Source organism: Oryx dammah, unplaced genomic scaffold, assembly GCF_014754425.2.
Source record: "Oryx dammah isolate SB20612 unplaced genomic scaffold, SCBI_Odam_1.1 HiC_scaffold_23, whole genome shotgun sequence".
NCBI lineage: Eukaryota > Metazoa > Chordata > Mammalia > Artiodactyla > Bovidae > Oryx > Oryx dammah.
The window spans coordinates 103,213,051-103,237,163 of NW_024070207.1; the positions used below are offsets into that span (position 1 = coordinate 103,213,051).

The 24,113-nt window shown below is 38.9% G+C and overlaps 1 protein-coding gene and 1 non-coding gene across 9 annotated transcripts in view; one reads left to right on the forward strand and one right to left on the reverse strand.

The window, feature by feature from the left end:
• Positions 1–24,113, forward strand: part of DMD (dystrophin) — a 2,254,125-nt gene that overhangs the window by 2,039,356 nt on the left and 190,656 nt on the right. The window lies entirely within an intron of this gene.
• Positions 22,046–22,117, reverse strand: TRNAC-ACA. Its single transcript has one exon. It is a non-coding gene; the product is annotated as a tRNA-Cys (tRNA).

Here is a 24,113-nt window from a genome sequence, read left to right on the forward strand (position 1 = left end):
CTATCCCTCTGGGTTGTCACAGAGCACCAGTTTGGATGCTCAGCTTCATACATCAGACTTAGCAGGCGAATTCTTCACCACTTTGCCACCAGTTAATATTACAAAGTGTGCTGAGTCTTATATAGAGTACAGTCCATGTAATTCTCCAGGCCAGAATACTGGAGTGGGTAGCCCTTCCCTTCTCCAGGGTATCTTCCCAACCCAGGGATTGAACCCAAGTCTCGTGCATTGGAGGCAGATTCGTTGTTAGCTGAGCCACCAGGGAAGCCCAAGAATACTGGAGTGGGTAGCCTATCCCTTCTCTAGCAGGTCTTCCCAACCCAGGAATCAAACTGGGGTCTCCTGCATTGCAGGCAGCTTCTTTACCAGCTGAGCCACCAGGGAAACCCTGTAGAATTTCTCAGGTCTCTTAAACCCAGTGCCTAGCAGATGATCCTTAGCTGAGTGTCTGAATGGTACACACAAAATCCTGAGGTCTGGATTCTGCTCTGTCTTTAACACTGTGATTTGCAATACGACTTAGCCCACCTGATAATGCCTGAAATCATTCTGAGCTCTAGCTTTCTTTGTTTCAGTAGAACTGGGGTCTTTTTGTTTTTCTTAAATGCCACTCATGATCATTCTTCAGGTTTTGCAGTGTTCAGTAGAGCTTTAAGTTGATCAACCTCTGTGTTTCACTAAGCGTTTACTTTAGATTGACTTTTGGGGCTGGGATATAGCAGCCACTGAGTCTGAGGAGAATGATAGTGACTTTTTTTTTTTTTACAGAAAAAATCCTATAACATTCTGTGCCATATGTAATGTTTAAAGGTGGCAACATATGTACATATGCACATATATGCTGCAGCTAAAATACAGTGTTGTGTACAGGTCAAAAATTCTGGTATATTTCCCAGGTATTTCCCCTCACCTCATTCGTAGCACCTTGGGGAATGTGAGAGTGTTCATGAAATATATTTAGGTCTCTTTCCCCAAAAAAGAGGAATAAGTTATTTCAGCTGTTGCTTCATTTTCTTTTTCTAGCTTTGTGAAACATATTCATTCTTCCATAGTTGTGTGGTAGAAAAGACCATGGGCTGTGGCCTCAAATAAACCTGCATTGGAAACCCAGCTTTATCATAATCTGACTCTGTGACTAGCTAACCTCACACCCATTCTCCCTTCTGACACGTAGGGAATATGAATGAAGTTCTCCAAAATGGAACTGAAGTCTCACTGACATCTAATAGATACTGAGTGCTGTTTTTTTTTTTTTTTTTCTGTATCTTATCTGAATATTCAACATTACTTTTTTTTATTTTACTTTACAATTCTGTATTGGTTTTGCCATACATTGACATGAATCCACCACGGGTGTACATGCATTCCCAAACATGGGTTTTTAAGAAAATCTTACAGCTATGTCCAGTGTTAGCTATGTGTTTAGAATATTTTCTAGCACACAGATATCCTTGATCAAATTAGTTTATTTTTGTTCTTGGCATTCCCATATAATTTGGGGTATCTGTACATTCCCAAACATTCCTGAGCCTCTCCTAGGCTCCTCTAATTGCTTCTTATCCTGTCCCCCTGGGAAGCCACATCCTGTTGGCCTTTACAAAGGTTAGCAGCAGCCCAGACAGCATTTGAAAATAACTGAATAACCCTGAACCGCCTCTCCCCTTTGGATAATTTCCTTAGAGCATTAGTCCTTTGAACATTGACCTGGTTGCACAAAATGTCCCTTTCTCAGCGGGAAAACTCCAAATCCCATTCAGTCTTCCCCTCCCTCATTCCAGAGGACAGGGAGGAGGGCAGAGGGTAGGGAGAAGGAATGAGAATACTTCCTTCTGAAAAGTTGTCAGCACACACACACACACACACACACACATAATTTCTTTTGAAAAATAAAATGAGTGCATTGTATGCATCAGTGCTGTCACCTTGCAATATTTTCACATCCTTGCACAAGAAAAGAAAAAGAAAAAAAACTTCTCTGTTTTCAGCAGCCCGTAAAGCTCCTAAGAACAGGTCCTCTATGAGGCCCCTGTCCACATTCAATGATTACGTCTCCTGTTGTACCGTGAACTACCAGGTGGATGAAGCAGAGAAGCTTCCTTGCTCCCCCTGAAACTTTCAGTTGCTTTTTCTGTTTTTCTTTCTCAGCGTATCCACATCTGTCTTGGTCCCCAAAGCTGTTGCGAGTCAAACAGTCAGTGCAGAGAATCATTTGTATCTTGCTTCTTTGCTATTTTGGGAATTTTTTTGTTATGGTTTTGTTTCCTTTCGGTGTGTTCACTTTTTCTCGGTCTTTTGTTTTCTACTAAGGGAGCGTCTCATAGCTCTGGTCCATATGACCTCTGAGACAGGATGAAAAGCTAAGTGTAACATGTGCCTACGAAGTGCTAGAACTAGCTATTATCTTCCCATTTATGAGGTTAACAACCCCAGTTAGTATCTAATAAAGAAGAAATTGCTGAGACTCAGAGAGGCTGGTGATTTTCTCCATTCACAGTAATAAAGACCCAGCTCTGTGCCCTTCCCACCAACCCTGTGACTTCATTTGGCTTTGCCCCACCTCGTGTCCAAACTAGGACCCCCACAATCACTATCCTTACCCCCCACATGCACACTCTAGTGGATCAAAGTTGCTGGGAGTTCCTCACCTGGGTGGGAGTTAGTTGCCTCTCCCCAATGGCAGGGGCCAACTTAGCCAGGATTCTTGAGAATGCAGGTGGGGACCCATTTGGTAGGGGAAGTGTTGAGAATTGGGAGAAAAAAATTCATAAAAGAGTAGAGAATGGAGATTTATAATAACAACTAATATATTTCCTCTATTGTCCCCAGCTCTTTCAACTTCCTAGTATTGTTGGTTGAAAACTGGCCCTTAGTGTAAGCAAGTGTGGCCAGACTGCCACTGTAGGGCCGCCATCTTGAAAATCACCCACACTACCCTACTAGTTCTTCCTCGCATTGTGTTTCTGCCCTTGCTAATCAACTTCTGCCACTGTGCTCTTGCCAAGACCTAAGCTTCCCTATGCTGCTTTTGTCAATAAAGGGCCACAAAAAATGAAACAAAAACCTGGCCAGCCATGATGTAAGCATTTGCTTACCTCTGTGGAAGCTGAGAAAGTGGAGGATGTCTGAGTCACTTCTTGGCACTTCCATCAGGGCTTTGCAGAGATGCAAGTATGCAAGAGAAATAACCTAATGTTATAGACACCACAGCATGTGTTGTTCCCCATACTCCCAATTCTAAGCCCTTTTGAAGGGTATCACAGGGTCAACTCAGATGGACTGGGACAACTCTTTGGGAGGCTTTTTGACACTAGAGCTTGTCCGTGAATTTGATACCATCCCCTCCTTCTGATAACAGAGTCTCCTCTTCGCCATTAATCCCAGGCCCATGGTTCTAGCCTTACAAGGCAAATAGCCTATGGTTGTAAGTCCTGACTTCCCTAGACACTGAGCATTTGGTAGCCCCATGCATTACGTGTGGAAAATCTCACCTTACTGTAGAATGACTTCTCTTCTTTTTTATTATTATAACTATATAGTGGCTAACAAGTATTTATTATGCTTTCTTTTGTAATGACTTAAAGTCAGCAAATGATTTTGGGCAATTCATATGGTTTTGAGAGTAAAGAATAACTTGTATTTCCTGAAAATTAAGAAAAATGTCTATCTGATTATATAGAGTCACCCCATACTAATCTATAAATGTGTGCTTTGTCAAATATAAGGCCAAGTTATTTCTCTTCACTCTAACTTATTTCAGTGCTACAAACTTTTCTGCCAAAAAAACCCCATCAAATAATAGGGAAGAATGAACCCTAAATGGAACACGAGGGGCCAAGCATAAGTATAGCAAAAACTAAAGGGATAAGTATCTTTGTGTGTGCTTAGGCCCTTAGTCATGTCCAACTCTTTGTGACCCCATGGACTGTAGCCCACCAGGCTCCTCTGTCCATGGGATTCTCCAGGCAAGAATACTGGAGTGGGGTGCCATTTTCTTCTCCAGGGGATCTTCCCAACCCAGGGATTGAACCCAGGTCTCTTGCACTACAGGCAGATTCTTAACCATCTGAGCTACCAGGGAAGCCTCAAGTATCTTTGTAACTAAAACTAAAAGAAAACGTATGACCATTTTACATCTATACCTGTATGTCTGCGCATATTTATATACATATATATGTATATGTACAGAGAGAGAGAAGAAGGGAGGTGGAAGGAGAGGGAGAGAAGGAGGTAGAGGATAAAAGAGTATTAACAGCAGGCTTGTAACTCATTCCCTATGGGATGAGGGGAGTGAATGACCTCAACTCAACAGACCTCCTTATAAACATGCTAATGACCACCCAGACCTTGTTAATCTTGTTAATGGCCTTTAACTAGCAGAAAGATACCTGAAAGTCCCTATCTATAAAATGTTTTTAGCAGGATATACCTGGTCTGGCTATTTTACTTACTGTAAATAAACCTGGAATTTATGGCTTTATGAGTCATGACTGGATGGAAAACAGGGCATGGTCACTGGAGTATTCCCCTATGTTTGTCATTAACAGATTATAAAATGGAAGCCTTTGAAGATGGAAATGGCTTCCTTTCAATATCACTATTTATGCATAAATGTTTTAAAAGCCTTTCTGTGAATATGAATGAATAGGGATATTTGAGTCATTGTATCTGATTATTTCAGGTTCCTCCAGGTGAAGAATGTTTTATCTGTGCCTGGTGTTTCCCTATAATCGTTTGAATCATTAGTAAAGATCGGTACTAGATAAAATCTGCACTTTATGTGAATCCAGTTCTAAATTCAGCCCTTTATACTTACACAGTGTGTACTTGTTTTAACTTAAAATTCTCTTTGCAATGAGAAAAAGGAAACAAAAGGAAAGAAAATAAATGGGTCCATGTGTTCTCCCTTATCATGTTGTCCCCAGTTCTAGGAAGTCAAATGTTTAAGAAAAGGTCAGGTTCAAGACTAGTGAGGGATATAACACTTACACATTCTATATCAAAAATTATGTATATGGCATTTATTTTTTTAATTACCTTAGAATCATTCTTTGAGACAGCAAGGACCTCTGTAACTACCTTCAAGCCATAAGTCATCTTTCCCATCTTTCCTGTTTAACTCTTGAAATATTTTTGTTAATTTTCAGATCCCTCTTCTCCCCAGTTAAGCTGTAAACTCCTTGACAACACCTGCTTTAGATATCTTTGCATCATCCTTTAGCACCTTATTACCTCACATATAACTTGAAAATAAATATTTAATAATTTGTTTTATTTGATTTGGGGGATTAAACACATCCTTGAGCACTTACCTCTGATCCTCATAAGCATTCTTATAAAGGAAGAGAGAAAACCAGATTAGAGGTGTTCCATATAATGTTTTTATTCCAGGTAATCTAACTGGAATTGCAGTTGATTAAGTCATATTTGGGGAGCAATTTCAGCCATGAGTTCATTCATTTTCTGTGTTTCAGTTGGGTGAGAGCAGAGAGAAATACTTGATGGCATGGGGTGCCTGGTTGAACTGCTGAGAAACTGAACATCTTTGAAAGTTGCTGTTTTAGAGGAAGCATTTTCCAGTGAATGTATTCCTTTAGAAGCTCCTTGCCAAAACTGTTGTGAGGATATTTCAGGAAAATGCCTTCAAATTCTGTTTCTGTCAAAACACACAAGCTACCTCAGGTGCTAAGGTTGTTTGGTGAATGCATGTAGCCTTATGTCTTAACAGTAAAAGATTTTGAAACAGGTTGGGATGAGATAGGTGGTAGAGTCTGAGAGAGACATTACAACAGAACCATAGTGGCATCCAATGGGAAAGAAAGACTTCAAGTGTGGAATTTAATTCTATTCAACCAGTCCTTTCCATTTGCTGGTAACTATTAAATGTCATTTTATTGTTGTTCTATTGTTATTGAACTATTGTTGAACTATTATTGAACTATTGTTGTTCAGTTGCTAAGTCATGTCCAACTCTTTGCCACCCCGTGGAGTACAGCACTCCAGGCTTCCCTGTCTTTCACCATGTCCCAGAGTTTGCTCAAAGTCATGTCCATTGAGTCAATGATGCCATCCAACCATCTGATCTTCTCTTGCCCCCTTCCCCTCCTGCCCTCAATCTTTCCCAGCATCAGGGTCTTTTCCAGTGAGTCAGTTCTTCGCATCAGGTGGCCAAAGTATTGGAGCTTTAGCATCAGTCCTTCCAATGAATGTTCAGGACTGATTTCCTTTAGGATTGACTGGTTTGATCTCCTTGCAGTCCAAGGGACTCTCAAGAGTCATTTATCAAGCATATAGAAAATAGATTAATTGCATAGGTGTCTAATACTGATATATAAAAAAAGCTTTTATATATCTATTTTTTATATATCTATTTTCTTTTCAAATAGAGCTTTGTTTTCTTTTGCGGGGTCGGGGCGGGGAGTTGCTTTTATTTTGGTAGGCAGAAAAGTCATTGCATTATATCTTTTTAAATAGACTTTCTTGTCAAGAAACTTAGAGTTGTTTATCTAGCTCTTATTTCATATATGCAACTGCCAAGCCATTTCTGTTTTACTGTAAGTACTGCAGAGTAGCAAAAGTCATCCTTACTCTGCTCAGCCTCGTTCATCATCAACAAAATTGCCAATTATATTCCAAGTCCTTGAATGTATTGCTTGAGCAGAAGATATATAAGCTGAAAGGAAGCAGCTCAGTGTTGAGGTAGAAGTTTGATCTTTCCACACTGGCTGATAGATTCAAAGCATACTAATCTTTTTGTGAGTTGTGAACTGGAAAAAATTAATATGGAAGGATGGAGAAAACATGTTCCAACTACAAAGTCATTTTTCCTGAGAAGTTATCTGACTGTAACTGTAACTATAACTCAGGATGTATCAGAGGGCTCAGATATGGAACATTTTTTAAAAAATTAAAGCCTGAAAATCCTGATAGCTAATAGAATGTAGAAAAATAGCACCATCTGAAGGATCTGGGAGAGGCAGAGGCATACCGAATACTATCATCAGGCAATTTGGGTCACACCTTTACAATAGTTGCTGTGGCCCCCAATATATAGAATTAATTTCATAAAACACTGGGGAAAAAGAAACTTAAAATATTTAAAACTACTAACACTGAATAAGAACAGAGGAAAATAATCCCCCAGCAAATTGATATTGCTTTGGGGTAGCATGAATCCCAGACCAGCAACATTTTTATCCAAATATCTAGTTCTGTAGTGGACAAAAGCCTCTTATCACCAAGTTTTATAAACAGCAAAATTAAGAAAAGTAGACTTAGGTTTATTGGATATACTTCTCAAAGACAGTAACTTTATTCAGAGTTTTATGCTTGATTATACCAACTTCGACTGAGTTGATTCATAGTACTCTGTCAAATGAAGATTCTGTTTTTGCTTCTCCTTACCTAAATATATGTATTCCAAAATAAAAATGGAGGCATGGGAAATGATTACAAAGATTATTAGTAGTGTGCACTGTAAGAAACAGATTATTGTTGTACAGGTTAATAATGCATCTAAGGAAATCTCTGCTGCTAAGTCACTTCAGTCATGTCCGACTCTGTGCGACCCCATAGATGGCAGCCCACCAGGCTCCCCCATCCCTGGGATTCTCCAGGCAAGAACACTGGAGTGGGTTGCCATTTCCTTCTCCAATGCGTGAAAGTGAAGTTGCTCAGTCATGTTTGACTCTTAGCAACCCCATGGACTGCAGCCCACCAGGCTCCTCCATCCATGGGATTTTCCAGGCAAGAGTACTGGACTGGGGTGCCATTGCCTTCTCCAATGGAAATCTCTAGGAAATTGAATTTGGGATGTAAAACATCAAAGTAAGGTAGAGATGAAATAATAATAATCTGATAGGTTGTATTTAAGCCCAAGTGTCTGAAGATATAAATTCTCTGAAATTCTCTGCACACATGAGTACGTAGTTGTGTCTGACTCTTTGCAACCCCATGAACTATAGTCTGCCAGGCTCCTCTGTGCATGGGATTTTCTGGAGTGAATTGTAATTTCCTTCTCCAGAGGATCTTCCCAACCCAAGGATCAAGACTGCATCTCTTGCGTCTCCTGCCTTGGCAGGCGGATCCTCTACCACTGAGCTGCCTGGGAAGCCATAAATTCTATAGATGTTATAAGATAACATATATGCCCTTAAGTAATTGCAATGCACTTTGAACTCCATTATTCTGGGAAATGAGAGATGTGATCCTGAACATAGTAGAATCACACCTGCTTATAAACCAATCAGAAAACATACAAGCCACTCTTAAGTGTCTAATAGAAACTATAAAGGTATAATTTAATCCTGTTATTTTTAAATTTGAAAACTAATTTGAAATAAACCTTTGTTGGGCAGTTCTTGATACTTTGAGTATTGCAGTAAATATGTTTCTGATTTCCAGGTTTCATGTATCCTTTACAAAGAAAGAAGAAAGTCCTTTAAATGCCTTAGCGCCTAACACTTCCTCTGATAGTCTTTCTACGATGGTTCAAATCATGCAACCATGAATAACAACAATAACAAAAGGCATTTTGGCAGACAACACACTCTGTTTTTTGTTCGGTTTTGTTTGCTTTTTTCAGTGTTTATAATTTAAAGTATACTTATTGTCAAACTTTACTTTCAATTATATTGCAAATTAGCAAAATATATCTGATTTGTAATCAAGAATACTCTTGAAGTTGAGCCCTGAACACACTTTTCTGCAGCCTCAAAGAGGAAAACCTTTTTTTTTGGCTGCACTGGGTCGTCTTTTCTGTGCATGGGCTTACTCTAGTTGCAGCAAGCATGGGCACTCTCAGTTGCAGTGCACAGGTTTCTTTTTGCAGTGGCTTTTCTTGCTATGGAGCATGGGGCTCTAGGTGTGCAAGCTTCAGTAGCTGTGGTGCATGAGCTTAGTTGCTCTGCGATATGTGGACTCTTCCCAAACAAGGGATTGAACCTGTGTCCCCTGCATTGACAGGTCAGTTCTTAACCACTAAGCAACCTGGGAAGTCCAAAGAGGAAATCTTCTGAAATACAAACACTGACTGAAATACAAACACTGATCTTTCTCAATGCCCCAAGTAAAGTTTCTTAGAGGTGTTTTGCTTTTGTTATATTTTATGCTAGTACCTTGTTATAGGACAGTTTGGGACCACACTAGATCGGCAGGACATAATTGACTGCTGTGTGCATATACTGGGTGGAACGTGCAGGAAGAGGGTAAAGAAACAGGACAGGCCAGAGTAGAAACAGAGAGACCAGTTAGGTGTGCAGAAAGCAGTCATGGTAGATTAGATCTAGAGAATGGTATCTGCCGGGATCCTGAGAAGTGGTTGGGGGATATATACAGGATTGGAAACAATCAGCAGCTCTTGCTGATGCACAGGAGGTCAGGAGTCAGGGTAGGAGGGCAATGCAGATGTCTCCTGGGCTTTTGTCTGAAACAGGTACCTGAAGGGATGAATGAGTTTGCTAGGGAAAACAAGAGATCTGTCTTAGACACCATTGGCAGCACCAGGAGGTGACTTGGAGGACTTTTAGTCTCAGTAATACCCACTGGCCTCTTTTTCCCCGCTGGCAACAGGCAAACATATGATCTAAACAAAAGAATAAGCTTGCCAACTAGATAGTCACTGTTCTGTATAGAAATTCTGGAAATGTCTAGGTTTAGACATGTGAAGTTTGAGGCACCTATTGGGTACCTAAGTGTGCAGCTGGTTGTAGGAACCTGAAGCTCAGGGAAGAGGTCAGGTCAAGGGCTGTGACTTTGGGAGTCAGTAACATGTAACATGTATACAGTTCATAGAGTCATGGGATGGGATATCGTCCATTGGGATGAGACAGGAAACCCTAGGACTTCTCAGTATTAAACCTGTTTCTGCTCTGCAAATGTGTTCATAATAGAGTTGCTAAATTAATTAACCACACTTTATTTATTGGAAGCTACTGTGCCAGATATTGTATTAGACACCAGAAATATGGTAATGAGCCCAGAAATATGGTAATTAGCAATATCAGCATAGCCCCTGCCCTCCTGGAACTCCCATAACCCTGGAACAGTCCCTGTCCACCTAGTAGAGGAAATGGACATGGATCAAATAGGACCTGGGGCCTCAAATGATCCAGTTAGGCAAGTAGTTGCTATTAACTATACTAGCAGATTTTAAATGGGCAAATTTTTTCCAAAAGTTAAAACTGATTACTCACAGTGTTTAATGCATCTAGTAGAATGGCAACAACCTTCAAAAAAGGAATTAAGCCCACGAAAAGATTTCCAACATTTAGTCATTAGAGAAACACATATCAAAACCATAATGAGATTCTGCTTTGCACTGAACAGGGTGGCTGTTGTCCAAAAAAAAAAAAAACAGGAAGACAAAAAGTGGTCATGATGATGTTGAGAAATTAGAAATTTAGAAATTGCTGGTCAGAATGTAAAATGGTGTGGACCCTGTGGAAAATAGTACGTCCTCAAAAAGGTAAACTTTGAATTTCCCTGTGTTCCAGCAATTGTGCTGATAAGTATATACCCCTCAAAATGGAAAACAGCAACTGATACAGATACTTGTATGCTAATGTTCATAGCACCACCATTCAGAACAGCCCAAAGGTAGGAAACAACCCAAAGGCCCATCAACAGATGACCAGAGGAAAAAAGGTGACAGTAGATGCAATGGAATATTATTCAGCCTTTAAAAGGTGTGCAACTCTGATACCTCCTATAATATGAATGAACCTTGAAAACACTGTTAAGTGAAATAATGCAGACACAAAAGCATATGTATTGTATGATTCCACTCATGTTAGTTACCTACCATAGTCAAATTCATTGAGATAGAAAGTAGATTACTGATTGCCTGCCTAGGAAGTAGGTGAAGAGGAAAGGAGTTATAGTTTAATGGATACAGCATTTCTGTTTGGAATGAGAGAATGATGAAAAGTTCTGGGAATGGACAGCAGTGATGGTTGTACAACTTCTTGAAAGTATTTAATGCCACTGAATTGTCCATATAAAAATGGTTAAAATGATCAATATCATGTTATGTATATTTTACCACAGTTGAAAAAATTGCCCCCCAAATAAATGGAGTAATAAATTTGAAAAGGTTTCAACTTAAAGAGCTAAAATAATTCTTTGTTTTTATTTCAGTTCTATATTAAAGATCTGTATAAAACTATAAAACATGTATAAACAAGGTACAAGGATTAGAGAGCATTATCTTAAGCATCCAAGAATTTCCCCTATGCTTTCAAAATCCACTGTGCTGTTACTTCCTTGCATTGGCCTGTAATATGAGAGTACAATATCATTACAAAGTAATTGGTGTATTTGTGAACTGTTCTGAAATGCTAAAATGAAACCATAAAACTACAAAATGTGTTATTCATTAAAAACGCGTAGTTTATAAGGGTATCTCTGATCATTGTTGAAGCATAAATGGCCAATTTCACCCATAATTAGTCAATTTGGTATGAATTTTTTACTTGGTATATTTTGTTTAACCTCATCTATATTTGTAAAAACAGAAACTGCTGTTTATTACTGCTTTCAAAATTTGACACAAATGTTAAAATGTTGTTTAATGATTATGCTTTTAAGAAACGGTTTGGATTCTCCTTGCCTAAGGAAACTCACAAAGTTATTTCAAGATATGCTCTTTATTGTTTGATCCATTCATTCATTCAGTGAGTATTTATTTATCATGGTATGTGTGCCAGATGTAGAGGGTAGCTTTGGTAAGCAATAGCCATGCTATACAGGTTTCCCAGGTAGTTCATTGGTAAAGAATCCACCTGCCAATGCAGGAGACTCAGGAGACATGGGATGTAGCCCTGGGTGGGGAAGATCCCCTGGAGAAGGGAATGGCAACCCACTCCAGTATTCTTGCCTGGGCAATCACATGGACAGAGGAGCCTGGAAGGCTACAATCCATGGGGTCACGAAGAGTTGGACACAACTGAGCAACTGGGCATGCATGCACACATGCATCTATACTATCTTTAAGTATAGCCAGGGAGCAAATAATGGAGTTAAGATACATTAAATGACAGTGTAACTATTGTTGGAGGGAGTGGAGAGAAAACTTAAAAAGCTCTGACTGATGCAGTTGGATGGGGACCACATGGCTATAAATATTTGAAGTTTAGTGATGAAACCTAGGTGAGGCATGATGGTAGTTGGACCATGATAATGGTGGATTGAAGATATCGAAAAGGAAAGAGATTTGAGAGAAATGTAGGAGGTAAAAATCCTTAGGGCTTGAGGATAAGATAACATGTGAAGGGGTTGCAAAGGAAAAAAAAACATGTTGACAGATCACACCTAGATTTTTGGACAATGGACAATTGATGATAACTTTGTAGTGAGATAGGAACACTGAACAAAGACCAGATTTGGGGTGGCAATTTGCTTGTTGACATTTGATTTTGCAGTAGTTTTTTACGTGCAAGAAGCACTGCCAAGTCGATGGATGATATATGTCCAGAGTTTGAAAGAGAAGGACATGGGTCATGGTTGAAGTGATTAATTTAAATTTGCCTTTGGGTATAACAGATAACTAAAATCATGGTGTGATTGAGAGTCTAATGCTTAATTTTGGAAGGACAATTTTTAAGCTCTTTACTTTTTGAAGGGCAGTTGCAGCATTAAAAACAAAATCTAAAAAAAATAATAATTTAAACCCTGGAAAAATATACATCAAAATATACATCAGTCATAGTATAAGGGAGGGGGCCTCCCATATATATGGGAGGGGACCTGAATGTCATCTTTAATGTTTTATTTTGGTTAAACAGGAGCTTTATGCAAAGACAAAATATTAACCATTACTAATTCTGGGGCATGGGAGAAAATATTCTGGTTATTTTTTATTCTGGACCTTTTTTATTTCCTGAAACTCTTAATTTAAAACATTTTTCAAGACAGCAAAAGAGACACAAATGTATAGAACGGACTTTTGGACTCTGAGGGAGAGGGAGAGGATGGGATGATTTGGGAGAATGGCTTTGAAACATGTATACTATCATGTAAGAAACGAAGTGCCAGTCTATGTTCAATACAGGATACAGGATACTTGGGGCTGGTGCATGGGGATGATCCAGAGAGATGATATGGCATGGGAGGTGGGAGGGGGATTCAGGATTGGGAGCTTGTATACACCCGTGGTGGATTCATGTCAATGTATGGCAAAACCAATACAGTATTGTAAAGTAAAATAAAGTAAAAATAAAATTAAAAAAAAATACATCATTCTAAACAACTGGAATGTCACTAGTCTATTGAAATATTTTGTACCGACTTGATTGCCTAGCAAAGCTTGCTTCTGTGAGTAAACTCTTTAATTCATAGTTCTTTATTCTTGATCAGAATGATTGAATCAAAATTATTTAATATGACAAACATCTTTTCTAGATACCAAAGTAATAATGGAAAACTGTTTCATTTGTATTAAAGCTAAAGAATTTTGTCCATTTTTTTCCTTTTCAGTTTATGTAATTTCTACTACCCTGTCTTCACATTAACTGATTCTTTCCTTGTCTGTGTCAAATCTACAGATGAATCCATTTAAGGCATTCTTTATTTTTTGTTACTGTGTTTTCTATTTCTAGCATTTTCATGTTATTCATTCTTCAGTATTCATCTCTGCTGAAATGACCTGTTAGATTTCACCACTGTCTTCCTTTTCCCTTAGAGCTTTCAATGTATTGATTATGGTTATTTTAAATCTCCTGTCTGATAGTTCCAGTGTCTGAAATATATGAGTCTGGTTCTTATGATTGCTTTGGACTGTGATTTTCCTTTTTTAAGACATGCCTTGGATTTTTTGGGTGAAAGCCAGACATCTTGTACAGAGTAGTGGATGGTGAGGTAAATACACTTTTAGTGTGGTGATTTATCATAATCTGGTTGGGAGATGAGTAGTGTTGGAAGTGTTGCTATGGTTATCGTTGTTGAGGTGTGTTGTTACTATGGGCACCAGATCCTTCAAATGCCGCTGGTTACTTTGTTTTATTATTGGAGGCTTGTTTGTGTGCCAATAGAGTAAGCATGGGGCAGGGGGCATTCTCTAACATTCTAAGTAATACACAGTTGGCCTGAATCTTAGGGCTGTGACCTTCTCCAGCGGAAGAACTTCTTAAACCTCCCATTCCCCTCCCCTGTAGTGAATGCCCACCCATGCTGTTAGTCAATGGTAATGAGGCCTTTTCCCCTACAGATTTTTTCTCTCCTTTCTTTTTTCACCTAAATGAAATGAGTGGTATTCCCTTAACTCAACTGTCATGGTGGTTCACCAGTAAACTCCAGTGATGTCCTTTCCTCTGCTGATTAAGCCTTTCCTTCCTTAAGGGAGAAGACTTTGGGCAAGCTCACAGTGGCTGGCTGCTGTGGCCTTTCCCCACTGAGTACCTCCCAGAGTGGAGGACTTTCTCTAGATTCTCCCCATCCCCCTGTGAGATTCTGATTCTGTTCCTGGAGGAAAAAGCCTGCAAAAAGTGGGGAACCCTGTTGTGACTATGGCCCCAGGAGCTTCACACTCTCATGCCCTCCCATGGCCTCCAGGAGTTTTCCCTCTCTACCAGTTGATATAGCACCTGGTGGCTTATGCCCCAGGTGTCCAAATGTTCAGGCTTGGTATGTTGCTGAAGACAGCTCTCTTCAGATTTTTTATAATTTTATTGATTTATTTTTGGCTGTGCTGGGTCTTTGTTGCTGCACGGGCTTTTTTCTAGTTGCGGCAAGTGGAGGCTACTCTCTAGTTGCGCAACACAGGCTTCAGTAGCTGCAGCTCCCGGGCTCTAGAGCACAGGCTGAGTAGTTGTGGTGCACCAGCTTAGTAGCTCCATGGCGTGAGGGATCGAACCCTTGACTCTTGCATTGGCAGACAGATTCTTTACCACTGAGCCACCAGGGGAGCCCTCTTCAGAGTGGTTGTTTGTCCCATGACCTCATTTATCTGATAGGTTTATGAAAAGTCATTGATTTATCTGTCCAGACTTTTTCTTGTTATAAGTACAGGAGTTCCCTCTTTGCAGCTCTCTACATCTCTCAGTTGAAATGCAAAGTCTGATCCATATTTTGGAAGCTTAATAAGTTCTGCCTCCCCTCACAAAGGTACGAAATGTTTCCTGTGGAAACAGAGAAGGATAAAGAAAATTTTTGAATCAATCATAACAACCCAGATAACTGCTATGAACAATATTGGTAATTTCTTCTTCCAGTTTTTTTAAAATTTCCTAATAATATTCAGAAGGTATCATTTATATAATTTGTATCCTACCTTTTGTTGAGTGATGTAAGTTCTCACTTAAACACAAAGGTGCTCAAACTTCTTACTTTACCCTTTTGAAGACAGATGGCAGCTATCTTCTCAAGTGAAATACTCTTGGCTTGATGTCAGGTTGGCAGGTAAGGCCACCACAGATACTGCTTTCACCTCAATAATACAGGTAATTTGATAGTTCTATATAGACCCTGTAATGTTGCTAGGCTCAAGATCTAGAACACAGAAGAGCTTTTCAAGGATCATTCTAGAGACTATTGTATAGAGAATTGGTGTCATTTCCATTCATCATATCTTTCCAAACCCAGAGGTTTGACACTTCCTTAGGAAGATTTGTCTAATATTGAAAATGTGTTTGGCTCCTTCTATACATCTGGTAAAAACACCACCAGTATTTGATTGGTTGGGTTAGTGGCATAAAATGATTTCACTGACTAGAGGATAACCCAGAATGGCAGTTTAGAGCATCAAAAATAAGACAATCTTTGTAGCAAACAGTGTTTGCATCTTTAGATTTTACTGAAAAATTTGTGCAGGTGAAAAAAAAATCTTTGTTTTAAGGTAAGTTAATCTTTTGCCATCAGAGAGAAAATAATTTTTTCCCTCCTGTTTCCAGCTGATTTAGGTCTTCTCTGTATTTCCCTGTTCGAACACATAAATCAAAATATATCCAGCATCAGGATATTTGTCATATGCAGCTTCTCTTCCTCAGATAATTATTTTTTTAAAAAAACCAGTACAGTATTGTAAAGTAAAATAAAGTAAAAATAAAAATTAAAAAAAAATTATTAAGCAACTTATCTCCATCATTTTCCTGCCCTTTTAAAAAACTTGACAGTTAGTTGGTTTCTCTTTAGTTCTACTCAGTTAGAAATATCTAACCCTTGGTTGCAATGTCTGTTTTCCTCCATACAGTTAAATTTTTATGTGTCCTATTGGGAGATGTTCTTTCTGTTTTTTTTTAACCTTCAAATTAAAATATGGAGAGTTTTTAATTCCTCTTAAGTCAAAATACAACTATTCTATCTAAAGCTTCCTTAAAAAAAATAGAACCGTATCCTCATTGGTCATAATTAATTTTGACACCATAGGCTCAGTGGCGATTCACAAACCTGTAGTTTATGCGTCAGCATTCGTTATTATTCTAATTAAAGTGGAACATTGTGCCCTCGCTAATCATTAATGGGTTTTCATTTTGTAAATGACATTTGCAGAAGTTAAAACAGGGAGTTCATGTGAAGTCCACAGGCAACGGTGTTGAAATTAGCATCACCATAGCAACAGTCTCCCATCATTAGCATTCAGGGCAACAGGAGGTGTTTTGTTGTGTTTTGTTTTCCAAAAAAAGAAAGAAAATCTTCAAAGGCAATGCCTACCAAACTCTCTTGGTAGATATTTATGTTCCTTGTGTGCATATTGTACTGTAATAGATTTCTAAGTCTGTATAGAATCTTTTAAATTGCAGTGTGGGTTGTTACCTCTCCAGATTTGTGTTTTCACTAGTGTACTAGCTAAATTTCATGATCTTTTGAAACTGGAGCCGATTATACAGAGTGAAGTAAGCCAGAAAGAAAAACACCAATACAGTATACTAACACATATATATTGAATTTAGAAAGATGGCAATGATGACCCTGTATGCAGGACAGCAAAAAAGACACAGATGTGTATAGCGGACTTTTGGACTCAGAGGGGGAGGGAGAGGGTGAGATGATTTGGGAGAATGGCATTGAAACATGTATAATATCATGTAAGAATCGAATCACCAGTCTATGTCTGATGCAGGATACAGCATGCTTGGGGCTGGTACATGGGGATGACCCAGAGAGATGTTGTGGGGAGGGGGGTGGGAGGGGGGTTCATGTTTGGGAACGCATGTACACCCGTGGTGGATTCATGTCAATGTATGGCAAAACCAATACAGAATTGTAAAGTAAAATAAAAAATAAATTAATTAATTAAAAATAAAATAAATTTCATGATCTTTCTCCGGTGTACATATCTGACCTGCTGAGCATATCTGGCAATTTACTCATTGCCAACCCGCTGCTCACCAATACGGTTTCCTATGTGGACCAAGAGGATCTTTATTCATGAAACTACTTGGTTCAGTCTAAAAGCATTATATGCATTCACGGTTTTTGCATTTAATCATGGAAGGTAGATTTATGCTGTTAAGATCCACTAGTGAACTCATTTAGAAAAAACAAATAGAACCATGTTTGGATATAGGCCAATGGTTATTCTCATTCATCTTTAGGTAGTATTCACAAGTGAGTCAAATAGAAACAAGTGTTACTTTAGCTGAGTCTCTAACAATGGTGTCTATCACATTATTACTTTGTATGTTTGTGTCTCTGTGTGTATATGTATTGTTTGGATTGTAGTAGTCTGGGAAAATTAAACAGTGGTGTATCTAGCATTTATGTTTTTCTCTTAGTACCAAAACTACATCAAAAAAGAGCACCATATTGACCTACCAGCTGCTTCTAAATCACACTGCTGCTGCTGCGAAGTCACTTCAGTCGTGTCCGACTCTGTGCGACCCCATAGACGGCAGCCCACCAGGCTCCCCTGTCCCTGGGATTCTCCAGGCAAGAACACTGGAGTGGGTTGCCATTTCCTTCTCCAATGCATGAAAGTGAAAAGTGAAAGTGAAGTCGCTCAGTCGTGTCTGACTCTTAGCAACCCCATGGACTGCAGCCTTCCAGGCTCCTCCGCCCATGGGATTTTCCAGGCAAGAGTACTGGAGTGGGGGTGCCATTGCCTTCTCCGCTAAATCACACTAGTAGTAGGTAATTATGAAATTCAAATGAAATTTTCTTTTCATTTATTCTACTAAAATGTCAAAGCTCAAACCTAGAAGTGTTGCCCCAAGCTTGGATATAGATCGGTGTGCATGCACCTTGTACATTTTACCATGAATCACAACTGTCTTTCCTGTTACACATAAGGACAGGATGTTGTCTATTCCACTGAGATGCTTGGAGACAAGCCTGAGCTAGCCTCTACTAACAAAACAAAATAGAGCAGAGGACATGGCTCTCAGTTACGGACGTGTTTGTGCTGTGATCAGTTCTGTCTCCCAGTGGATGAGGCTCTAGATCAACTGAGCCATTCAGCCAATGAGAAGCCAGTGGTTTTGTGGCATTGAATGGTAGCAACTCTCAGAAACCACATATTCTGTTGTGTGCTCCAAGACAGGAGGCCCACCAAACTCGTATCTCTGCACAACCTTTGCCTAATCCACAGCTGGTCATCAAATGGTAACCAGAAAAGAACTTTCACTTGAGATTTTCCATATGCCATGACCTGACTGGGAGGCAGCACAAGCCAGTCAGATGTCTACGTTCATACAATGCACTATATAAGGACAACTCAAACCCACTGAGGAGGAACCCATGCCTGACTTCTATGAAAAGCAGTGCTGACCTTAGGGTACCAACTACTCTCTTTCTTTTTCTCTTATGTAATGGAAAGATTTCAAAGTTAGCTCTTATTTCAACAGATCTTACAAAGCCAAATCTATTAACAGACAGAATCCCAATGGAAATAATGCCCAAACATTGTATCTTTCTTCTCCATAGTCTGCTGTTTTATCTTACACCTATAAATTCAAAGACTATTTGTACTACAGGTTTCCAAAGAAGCCACACAGAGGGCTCTCACGTCCACTTCTTGTCACTTGCTCTGTCACTGAGTATCATGGCCTTTGGGTTACATCTCTCCCACTTGCTCACTGTTAACCTTGGCTCTCTTCTCCTTTTTAGGCATACAGAGCCTCAGACAAGGCTGATTCTACCACCATATGAGAAGTGTGAGGTATAAACTGATGTAGGTAGCACAGTGACAGATGTAGTATATCATCATAGACTTTCATTTTCAGGGCCTTTTCTCCAGTTTTCCATCAATTAATTTACCTGGCTGAGACATTAGCATTTTCAAGTGGCCACGCTCCCTTTATATACAGGGGGCAGAAAAGTTAAGTACAGACGTTAGAAAAGATTGATTTTCTTCAGAGTAGACCACTCTCTAAATGCCAAAGGATGTGTTTTGACATAGAAACTCAAATGATTAAGAATAGCTCATAGTTTAGAAAGATCTTACTTGACCTCTAGTGCTCTGAGGTTTAATCCAATTTGGAGCCATGCTAGTACACATATGGAGTATGAATCCTAAAGGAATATGAAAAACCTGATGTCAATAAGAAAGTTCAACCATTAGGATGAAATGAGAAAATGTTTGTGACTTGGCACCGGGAATATGATGAATAAAGTTCCTGTGAGCAATGAGTGCATTCATGACCCCTGTTATTTCTTCCCAGTGGTCTTAGTGTAATTCCTTCAGTTAGCTCAAAGTAGTTCTGTCTAGCATTAGGACCCACTTATCTGCCTTCACATGGGTTTAGAAAGATGCCTATAAAATAGTTCTCTGCTGAACCTCAGAGTCTCTTGACCCACTATAAAGGGAGCAGTAAACAGTTTTCTCAGGAGAACCACTCAGTATACTGCAGGTCTCCATAAAAATCTTTGTGACAAAATTGTCTTTACTGAAGTCATCATCCATTGGATTAAAAAAATAGGTTACTGTTAGCTTTTTGAAAATGAAAAAATGTTGGGCCTTTTTTTTACAGTAGTTTTTCACAACCAGGACTCCTCAAGCTATCAGTCTTATTTTTTATGCCATACTTATAGATACAGAATTTACAAAATGGTGTAAAGAAGTATTCAATTGTAGGGCAGTCATTCTGTTTATTCCCATGGCAGAGCTGAACTGAAACCATTTCTTGACAAGAATCTATTCTGATTTCAGGAAGGAGATTTCCCACCTTTTTATGGATAGTCCATGTGAAATGTTTAATATCTCAGGAAGATGTTCTTAATAGCTTCTTGTGATCTTAAATCGCTTCTCTGTCCTCAGGGACATATTGAAGAGTTACCAAACTTTGTAATGCTTCCCAGTGTAGATGATCACTTTTTGGATTGTTTTTCTCATGCCCAGAACACATGCTCCTGAGTATGCTTAACACTGGCTTCTGCTTTCAAGCTTTAGGTAATGCAAATAAATTTATTATATCATGAACATTACATTTCTCTTGTAAGTTCATTCTCAGTATTCATAATGCAGAGCTTCCTTTCTTTGGCTGGTGTATAGGTCTTAATTTATTTTAGCACATTTTGCCCTAAATAGGGCAGCCAAAAAAATTAGAATCAATTGCATATATTCCCAATACATAATACGAATTCACACACCCAAAAGTATATTGAAAGCTTACTGACAGTGTTTCTTACATGCAGAAACAAATACATTGAAGGACGCATGCACACTGGACACTTTGAGCATCTCCTACATCAGCATTATTTGGTCAACACTACCTCACTCAGCACAGGAATTTCTACTTTAGGAAATAGATTCAGCATGCCATAAACTAAGTAATTCTTACCTTTCTTCACTGATCATTTTCTGCTATTATCATTTAAGGAATCAGGTTTCCTCCAAAGACTTGAAGGATTGAAGCCTTGTCCTTTAACTTATCTCTGATAGCACACTTGTATAATGTGTCATTAGGCTGGTATCTACAGTCAGTTAATATGACTACAGAAATGGGTTTACTCAAGTGTGAAAAGATAAAATCATGAAATGTAAGGGGAAGAAAGAATCTTAGAGATAATCCAACCCAAAATTTTCATCTTATAGATAACAAAACTAAAGCACAAAGGGGAAAGTAATTTTGGTAAGATGGCTAAACTGGCCTAGAAAACCAGATCTTCTGACACCTGGTCCCATGGTCCTTCTACCAAGCTATGGTTGTTGGAACAGAAGGCATGTGCAAGTAGGGAATTGACGAGTCATCCCATGTGTTTATATAGCATTTTATAAATCCCCTTCTCATCTGTTATCCCATTTGATTCTTGCCATGTCCCATGAAGGATCTGAATAGCATATACAGTTACCTTCATTATTCCTCCCATGTGGAAACTGAGGCTCTAAGATGTTCTGATTTACCTTAGATCACTGACCATGAAGTAAAAGTTGGGACATAAATCATTTTTCTCTAATCTGAAAGCTTGTACTATTGCACCGTGTTGTTAATTCATCCCTGCTGGTAAGCAATATAAAGGAGAAATGTTTATAATCATGTCACTTTCATCCCCCGGCCAATAATTCCAATTTTCACCTAAACTTTGGAAAATACACTATTATGTCATTTCCTTAGGTTGCTGATTTAACCACTTGAGTGTCAGAACTGTGTTTTATGTAGTCACTTTACTGATATGACCGTTTGCTATCCACCCTACGCTTACACCAACCCTCAGAACCCTGCCCTGTGTTTTAGTCTGCAGCCTAAACAGTCCCGTCCAACATACATCTTGAAAGCAGCAAGCTTGCAGAAATGTTTGATCTCATCTAATACAGCGTGCATGTGTGCTCAGTTGTGTCCAACTCTGCGAACCCATGGGCTATAACCCACCAGACTCCTCTGTCTATGGAATTTTCCAAGCAAGAATACTGGAGTGGGTTGCCATTTCCTACTTCAGGGCATCTTCCTGACCCAGGGATCCAACCTATGTCCCCTGTATCTCCTGCACTGGCAAGCAGATGCTTTACCATTGAGCCACCTGGGAAACCATGTAAGACAGAAGTGAAGTGAAGTGAAGTCGCTCAGTCCTGTCCAACTCTTTGTGACCCCATGCACTGTAGCCTACCAGGCTTCTCCGTCCATGGGATTTTCCAGGCAAGAGTACTGGAGTAGGGTGCCATTGCCTTCTCCAGAGGAACTTCCCAACCCAGGGATCGAACCTGGGTCTCCTGCATTGTAGGCAGATGCTTTACCATCTAAGCCACAAGGGAAGCTTCATATAATACAGACAGAGATATAAAATATGGCTATGAAAAACAACCACCAGGTGAGGCTATGACACTGATTTTAATCTAAGCCTTATTATCACGTTAAAGTATCTTAGTTCAGTAAATGGATCTGAAAATATAGTGTAGCTTTTTCTAAATGCTGCAAAACAACAACAAACCATTAGGCAATACTATTTGATTAATATGTTGTGTCCAATGCACTGTTTTCAAGGGCATTTTCAAAACAAGTTGTATAAATCAGATTTTTGTTTTTACTTGAAGAATAACCCATGCAGAAAGTGTACAAAAATGGCAAGTGTTCAGTGCCATGCAATCATCAAAAAATGGACACATTCTATCTATGAGAGAGAGAATAGAAGCAAATATGGTATCTAGGTGAATGGTTTATGGGTGTTCTTTCAACATTTTGGTAGATTTGAAAATTTCAAAATAAAAGTGTTACAAGGAAAAATAATACATTACTAATACTTTGGAAACCACCACGTCACCCCTGTGCTCTGTCCCAGTCACTACTCCTCCCTTATCCTAAAGGTAACCACTACCTTGTTTATTACTACCATGGTTTAGCTTTGCCCGTTTTTGAACTCTAAAAATGGAGCCATATAGTATATGAACTTTTGTGTTCATGACTCACCATTTTGTTTATGAGATGAACTCACATAGTTCCATGTAGCTGTCATTCATTTTCACTGCTATATGACTGTTGTCGTTGCTCAGTCACTAAGTCGTGTCCGATTCTTGTGACCCCATGGCCTGCAGCACATCAGACTTCCCTGTCCTTCACTGTCTCTTGGGATTTGCTCAAACTCATGTCCATTTATTTGGTGATATCATTCACCATTTCATCCTCTGTCACCTCCTTCCCCTCCTGCCCTCAATCTTCCCCAGCATCAGGGTCTTTTCATGAGTCGGCTCTTCGCATCAGGTGGCCAAAGTATTGGAGCTTCAGCTTCAGCATCAGTCCTTCCAAAGAATATTCATGGTTGATTTCCTTTAGGATTGACTGGTTTGATCTCCTTGCAGTCCAAGGGACTCTCAAGAGTTTTCTCCAGCACCACAATTCTAAAGTATCTGATGTGGTATTATAAAAATGTACCATGATTTATTTATCTATTATATTGGTGATGGACATTTTGGTTCTTTTCCAGTTTGGAGACATTATAAATTAATGCTTCTATGAGCATTCTTTCATGTGTATTTTGGTGCACATGTGCATGCTTTTATGTTGGGTATATATCTGAGAGTAAAATTGCCCATGATGAGGGCGTGGATATGCTGAGTTTTAGTAGATATTTCCAGACACTTCTTCAAAGTGGTTGTACCAGCTTAAACTCCCACTAACCATACAGGAAGTAACCATTTCATATCTCAACAATACTGATATAGTCAGTCTTTAAAATTTTAGCCATTGCAATGAGTGTGTAGTATAATAAAATCTCAAATGGTTTTAATTCGCATTCCTCTGAATACTTATGAGATTGAATGTTTTTACAAGTATCGTTGGCCACTTAGGGTATCCTCTTGTGTGAAGTATCTGTTCAATCACTTGCCTACTTTTTTAAATGGTTCATCCTCTTTATTACTGATTTGTTGGAGTTTTTTGTTTTTTAACATGTTTTGGGTTACAACCCTTTGTGAACTATATGTGTCACAAATATCTTCTCTCATTGTATAGTTTCCTTTGTAATTCTCTTAATTGTATCTTTTGATATATATAAGATCTTTCCAATATATAACTTTCTTTATCACTAATTCTTTTTGTGTCCTATTTAAGAAATCTTTACCTAACCCAATATCATGAATATTTTCTCTTGTCTTTGAGAAGCTTAATTTTTTTATCTTTCAAACTTAGATATATTGTCCACCTGGAATTGTTTTTTGTGTGTTTGTCACTTGTGAGATAGGAATTGTTTCATTTTTTAAAGCATAAATATTCAGTTGGCCCAGCACCACTTCCATTCTTGAAGTAATTCCAACT